We start from the raw sequence: 7,966 nt of genomic DNA on the forward strand, positions 1-7,966 counted from the left end.
CAATTCAGGATATTATATAATGTGTTAAAAACCAAGTCTTATATAACCATGCACAGGCACATAGGTTCTAAAATTGAAGTTCTGAAATTGTGGACATTTGCTCATTAAGAAGACAAGTAAACTGTTTTTTTTTTTTTTTCCTTTTCCAGTGTTTTCAAAATGTTTAGTTATTACTGGTCAAGTTTTCTGTGGGTATGAACAACAATAAACTATTAAGACTATGGAACAACAACAACAAAAAGCAAGATCAAATATTTCTTGCTTTGAAAGTTAAGACTTTTTTATCTATCTTTGAAATAGAGAAAGAAAAAATAAAATTGACAGTGTATATAGTAGGGTTCTTTGAAACCCATGATTCTAGCTGTATAAAATATCTGAAGTGTTATGAAGGTGCCTAGTTTATGCTTCACAATTTGAACTTGACTTAAGACTGAGAACCCGCATCTAGGAGGGGGTATGTTTATCTTTAATGTAGTAATTTAGAGGTGGAGGCATTCCTGGCATAGAACAATGCCTGACGCATTGTAGGCACAAAAATAAATATTTACTGATGACACAGATTTCACAGATATTATCAAAGGAGGAAAACTCTAGAATCCCAATATAGTGGATATTTCCCCCTCTTAATCTCTAAGATATCATCGCTTCCTATTTCCATAGTAACGGGACTCAAAATTGCCAAAACTTGAGAGACACTTGAGATGAAAGCCAGGGGGAAAAAAAATAGCAAAAGACAAATGTTACAGGCAGCATGCATAACAGTGTGGCAAAGTTTTTTAAATTTGGGAAGATTTTCTTCTTATTTCTTTGCTTGGCATAATGCCATGATTTCCAGAGTGCAGCAGTAATAGCTTCACACCACACTACTGAATGTTCATTGAGTCAATTTTATTCTTTTCTTGAAAGGAAAGGAGAGACCCACGGGCCTTGGAAGCAATCAAATGAAGGTAAGATGTTAGAAATTGCTCTCCTGGCAAGCCTTGATGTTAACTACAATGGCTCAAGTGCCCTTGCTCCCTCCCTTCCATGAAGTGAACTAATATTTATTGAGCACCTACTATTTTCTAATCTAGGTAATCTGTTCTACATTCAACTAAATGAAAAATTACAACTCTGAAAAGGGCTCCTAGGAGATGTACATGTAACTACTAGCATGTATAATAGGCAGAAGTGACTGGTCAGAGCAGCCAGTCCTTCCTAAGGAAGTATGTTTAAGCTGAGTAGGAGGAACTAGGCAGTGGTTGCAGGGCTCCGGGAGGGGGAGCATTCCAGGCAGTGGGAACTCTTGTACCAAGGCCCTCTGGAGGAAGTGTTCAAGTGTTCAAGGAACTGAAAGCAGGCCTAAGCATCCTGCATTGGCCTAACCCCAGAGAATCTTACAGGGTCGGTTTATTAAAGATTTTGGTCTCTATTCCTCCTCACTCAAGAGTGAACTGAAGCTATAATAGGAATGCATGATAGTCCCTTCTTGTGTGTGACCTGGAAATGGCAGTTTCTGGTTTGTCTGAAATCCCTCAGAATATTACCATAAATTCCAGATGGGAACCATCAAATTTCAAAGGGCATGAAATACTCTAAATCTAAATCATATTCAAGATATATTATTTCATGTATGATGATTCAGTAGGCAACTCAGAGTCATCGTCATGAATTTGACTGTCAGAGTTTGACTGTCTAATAATCCCCCCTTTACCTGGGACCTAGCTGGGATGCAGAAAGTCTGCAAGAAATCAAAATAAATGTGACAAAGACTATGCAAATTTTAAACAGATGGGTCCCTCTGGCGTGGCTCAGTGGTTGAGCATCTACCTATGTACCAGGAGGTTGCCTTTCCGATTCCCACCCAGGGTGGGGCATGCAGGAGGCAGCCAATCAATGATTCTCATCATTGATGTTTCTATTTCTCTCTCCCTCTCTCTTTCTCTCTGAAATCAATAAAAATATATTAAAACATTTTTTTAACCAGATGGGAGGTCCGCATTAGAAACGTTGTTGATTTTTTATCTTACACACAATTTTAACAAGTGTGCTTTCTGGGTTCCAAGGCCACAGCAGATGGGGAGCAATAATTCAGAAAGGGAGAAGAGGTGGGTGGTGTATGACAATAATTAAAAGGAACAGGGACAGGCACAACTGTAGAAGAGACCAAAATATAAAAATAAAAAGACAAAAAAAAACTACATAAAAAATAAAGGAAGGAAGAAAAGAATGAAAACAATCTGGGACATTTGGTTATAGACGTTTAGTTAAGGCATCTTACATGCCTTAGCACATCTGCAGGGCATTGTTTTGTCTATAGAGACCTTATGCTTAAGAAGTCAACTAAGTTGTCGTGTTTTAGAAAGATTTCTAGCCTATAAGGTTAAGCTTTTTAAAAGGGGTTTGGTAGTTAAAAAGTAGATCAGTTTTTGGGGAAAATGATCTATTCAGGATGGTTCTTACAGAGTTTCTGCATAACCATAGTTTTATTGTAGTATGGTTCTGTGGAGGTGTTAATATAGATTTTCAGGTTGAAAAAATACCTGACACATCAGATTTTACTGAGACTGTTTCGTTTTCACAAGTTATCTAATTCTGGGTTTGAATGAAGTCATTGGAAGTGACACTTTCATATCTGAATTGCCAAAATGCTATTCTTTTTTTTTTCTGAATTGCCATAATGCTATTCTTGATAAGGAATGAGTTTTTAAATATTTAAAAATATAGTAGGTGATAAAATGCCCTTAATAAATACATTTTAGAGTTTGGCTTTCACATTTTTTGTTGTTGTTATTTTGTTAATCCTCACTTGAGGATATTTTTCCATTGATTTTTAGAGAGAGTGGAAGTGGGGGGGGGGGGGGGGGACAAAAAAAAAAGAGAGAGAGAGAGAGAGAGAGAGAGAGAGAGAGAGACATCAATATGAGAGAGATACCTCAGTTGGTTGCCTCCTGTGCACATCCTGACCTGGGCTGGGATCAAGCCTGCAATTGAGGTACATGCCCTTGACTGGAATAGAACATGAGACCCTTTAGTCCATAGGCTGACGCTCTAACCACTGAGACAAACTGGCTAGGGCTCACATTTTTAACTTTAATTTTCATGCTTGTCTCTTAAATGCAAGTAAAGCTCATGTAGGATAAGGTGCCCCCTAAAGTTATGTGGTTGTCTAACTTGTAAATCTTTACTTCTTCCTGATGGGGATGAGAATAAGCAAAATATTGTTTGATCCACTTTGAAAATTCTCGTGCTATATTTTTATGAAATGATTTGGGGGATGACATTTTCTGCAAATGTGTCCTGCATACATGTCAGAGCATCTTTTGTCCCCCTAGAGAATATGTTTATACTCTAATATTTAATGTATTAATTGTGTTTTTCATGTGCCATCTCACCTATCAGAGATAACCTGCAAAAGAGTGCTGCTATTTTGAGAAAATCATTAATTTTCTAAATAATGATTCTTCCACAGTGCTTCCTGTTCAGTGTTTAAAAGTGGGAGTTTTTTCCTCCGTTGTCAGAGGGAAATAAAATAGGAATAAATATTTTTAGCTTACCTAATATTTAACAAAATCAAACACCTTTTACTTCTCCAAATAATAAAATTTGAAGCAACTTTATTTGGAAGCAAATTGCCAACCTGATTTTCTTTGTATATGTTGAGATATAATGATTTACTTTTCAAAATTCTAGATTGTAACTTTAAAGGCTTTCATCTTAACAGAATACACCGTTCTTAGAAATAAGATGGAAAGGATTGGTTGGTTGATCAGTAGCTGAATACTGTATTATAATTACAGCAAATTCTAGAAGGGTATGTCTTAAAGAATAAAACAGTGGATTAGTGATAATGTGGCCTTGAACTGTGATGTTTCCTAGTTTTGCCTATTCTGAAGCCTTCTGCAGAGGAGAGAGAAAATAATCTATACATTTTAACAAGTACTCGGGGCAATTTTTCTGATCTGGCAAGTTTCAGAAATAATGGATAATGGAGAAAATTCCGTCTTTATTGCCAGACCAAACTTGAATTCCTGGTTGGCCAGATTAGAGCTGAAAAACCCTTGGCAAATTTCTCTGAATCTCACTTTATTTGTTTCTTGTGGGGGTTACTGGGACACCAAATGAGTTATTGTTTATAAAGGACCTGGCTCTGTCTGCACCTACTCTAAAAAATACTAATAGTAAAATATTAGTGGTTTAACTTTCTAGAATTTAGCAAAGTTGAAATGAATAAAAAATTTTCCCCTATTCAAGATGGAGCACTTACTTTAACTCAATCAATTCTAGGTTGATCATTCCCTGTCCACCTTTTATTTTGTCCAAGAATTTATTTGAAGGGAATGATTGACCACGAAGATTTTCATGGCACTTTTTACTGTTATTGGACACTTTACTTTGATGAAGCATCATTTATAATTTTCACTTGTTTTAGCCACATAGAATTCCCTGTCATTTGACTGGAGGGGAGAATAATGCCTCCTTAACAGGCTAACTGCTGTTTTAGTCTTTTCTTCCTTTCTAAACAATTAATTATAGTCCAGGGAACATAACTGGCTTCGGTTATAATAGTAAAAGTATGTCCCAGTATGAGGAAGAACATGGAAATGGGCATAACTTCAAATGACTTGAGGTTCCTTAGATCTAATTCAATTCTCATGTATTGGAATCTTCTTACTAATGGCAAATTCTCTTAATTAGCTGAGATGACTAGCAATAATGGTGAGGCAATGTCACTTAAAAAATATATATATATTTATTGATTTCAAAGAGGAAGGGAGAGGGAGAGAGAGAGAAACATCAATGATGAGAGAGTATCATTGATCAGCTGCCTCCTGCATGCCCCAAACTGGCAATAGAGCCCACAACCCGGGCATGTGCCCTGACTAAAAATGGAACCATGACCTCCTGGTTCATAGGTTGATGCTCAACCACTGAGTCACACTGGCTGGACAGCAATGTCATTTTTTTTTTTTTAATTTCTATAGGCATCCTCCTAAGAGCTGGGACTCTGTGAAGTTCTTGCCCCAAAAGCGTACTTTCCAAACTTGATTGTAAAGGAGATTCATGTGGGGAGTGAGTGTCAATTTCTGTTTCCCAGTTCCAAAACTGTGTGCATTATGATCTGGGAGACTTTAAGGGTTTCTCTTTGAAAAACTACTGCTCCAGGAATTTGATAATATCTATTGAATTTAATTCATATTTTTCACTTTTAAATTAAAGGCAAGTAGAGGAGTCATAATAGTTCTCTGAATAGGACTTTCAAATAAATTTCTTTACCTGCCATCCATCCATCCATCCATCCATCCATCCATCCAACTGCAACGGGCCAGGTGCTGGGGGAGAAGTGTCTCTCTTCCTGGGCACCATTAGTTTATGGAGTCCTGGAAGTCTTGTTTATGAAGTGTGCCTGAGAGCCTAGCTCTTGACCACACTGGCTAATGTGGTGTGGTGTGGTGTGATCTGATGAGTCACTGCATTTGGGAAGCTGTAGATTTTCTGTACTCTGATCTCCTACCATTGCCCAATGGTAAACATGGGAGCATAACCAGAGGTCTTTAGCCCTGATTTGGTCCCTGGGGTATGGAAAGAGCAATTATAAGTAATTTAGTAATAATTTCTATGAACACCAGAAAAAAAACAACACACTTTAAATACCCCCAAAGTGAGAGATGGCACAAGTACCAGCCAACGATGACATACTGTTACTTATTTCTCCCTTGGCTCGTGGGTGTAGCTGACCTTTGGGGAGACAGAAGCCTCACAGTGCAGTGAGGAGTACTTGGGACTCCAAAGATGGCTGAGGCATAATCCCAACCTTCAGAGAATATCTAACCAGGGAAGAGAGAGAATGGCTCAGGCTGGTGTAAACAAAACCGCGATGCTAGGCTGAATGGTACAAATGTCACAAGAAAGATCCAAAGTGTTAGAGGGGCCTGAGAAGAGAGACATCACACATCCAGGTGGGTTTTCTCAGAGGAAGTGGCATTTGAGTAGTCCTTGAAGGAAGGGTAGGAATTTGACAAGTTGCAAGGGAAGAGACATTACTGGCAGAGGGGATATCATGAGCAAATGTGCAGAATGGGAAAGTGGGAATGACTTCTGGGGTAGTGGGAGAAGTCTTGTTGGGACTAACAAAATTCCTGTTGGGAAACTGGAAGTTCTGTTGGGTTTTAGTGGGAGATGAGGCTGGAAAGTTGGGTTTGGTCAAGATCGTATTTAAGTTTGGAGTTTTTCCAGTAGGCAGCAGGGAGCCATTTAAAGGGTGACACCATCACACTTTAGGAAGCAAAGCAGCTGGGTGGAGGAGGATATGGAAGCAGAAAGGTTATACAGACATATTAGTGAGGAGGCTCTGAGAGTGAGGAGGAGGAATAATAAAGCAGTGAGAAGGGCTGGGATAGACAATAAACTGATATGGGAGGTGCCTATGAACAGGTGGCAGGAGTAATAACAATCTAAGGGAAGGAAGAGAACCTGGTTTCCAGGAAAGGTGGTAGTTTGGGTTTGAGGTGGCCATGAGAACCCTTCTGGCAACAGAAAAGGAAGCTGGCCATTAGGAAGAAATAAGTGAGCTCAAGCAGAGACCATGGTTTCGAGTTGAAAATGGGGGAAACCCTGCAAGGAGTGGGTCACCAAAAATTGAGAAGAGATCCTGATAGGTTGTAGCACAGGGTGAACATTAAACAGTTTGGAGGAAGAAAACCCCCAAACAAGGCAGAGAAAGAAGAGTTGGAGACGTTGGAGGGATAGAAGTGTCAGGGAAACCAGGAAGAGTACAGTTCAAGAGGGAGAGAGTGGTCTCAGTGTAAGAAACCGCAGAGAGGGAAAATTGGGTCAGGCTGAGCAGGTGGCTCTGGATTTGTCTTCAAATTAGAGTGAAACTAAATCCCACCAATGTAGGACAATATCTTACTTAAATCTGGTCTCTGGTTCATTACAAAATCAAGGCCTCTTAAACGTTAGGCACTTCCAAAGGTGTCTATTTTCCTGATCAGTATGAATTAATTTCTTCCACTAACACCTCCTATGACCCTGAATGAGTCATCTTGTCTGGGGGCACCAGTCTTGTCATCTTTAAATTTCCAGTTCAGCGATTCTATGTGTATATGTATATGACAATGCTTGGTAATCTACATGATAGTATACAAACCTATAGAGCCCAAATTGTATTTTACTTTTCGACTTATTTTGTACTCCAATCACCATTTTTTTTAAAATTAAAAATTAGTTTTATTTTTAAGAGGTCCAGAAATGAAACAACTGGAGGAAGGAGTCTTCCCTCTGCCATTTGCCATAGTCTTCCAGTTTTCTGCCCAGGCCTTTTCCTAAGCATTGAGGAGGTGCCCAGAAAAATACCAGAGGAATATATAAAAACATAATGTCACCAAAATTTTCCTAACAAGTAAGGCAGCTATGGAAAGTCTGCCAGTGTCCCGTTCCCCTGGGACCTGCAGCCTGAGGCTTGGTAAGGCCTAACACGGGGAAGAGCCAAGAGCTGGAGCTCAAGGTCTCCCAGGCCTCGGCCCTGAGTGGGCGATTTTGTTTAAAACTCAGAAGCGCTCTATTCCTTTAAATGTAGGCAACGGGGTGCCAATCAATAACCTTAAAAGATGTGAAAGTGCCAAATGGGATGCAGTTTATCTTCTACAACAGCGATAGCATCAGTAATACGGTTTACAGTACAGTAAAAACAGAAGGGGGGGGGGCAGAGTAAAGATGTCTCTAACGTGCTAAGTAAAGTCCGTGGTTTGGACCCAGATTTGACCGAGCTCTGCGGAGTGCGAAGAACAATGTCCGCAGGGTTCCTGGTTCAGCTCGGCACTCGCTTCTTCTCCTTCCTCGGCGCCCTCGCAGCAGCAAGCTGCAAGCTGCAAGCTGCACTCTTCAATCGCTCTCGATTGCCTGCTCCCCAAAGTGCCTGTTCCGGGGAGGATGGGGCGTTCCGGCGCCGCCAGGACTGCTGAGAGCGCGGCGTGCGTCCGGAGCG

This window comes from Myotis brandtii, unplaced genomic scaffold, assembly GCF_000412655.1.
Source record: "Myotis brandtii unplaced genomic scaffold, ASM41265v1 scaffold115, whole genome shotgun sequence".
NCBI lineage: Eukaryota > Metazoa > Chordata > Mammalia > Chiroptera > Vespertilionidae > Myotis > Myotis brandtii.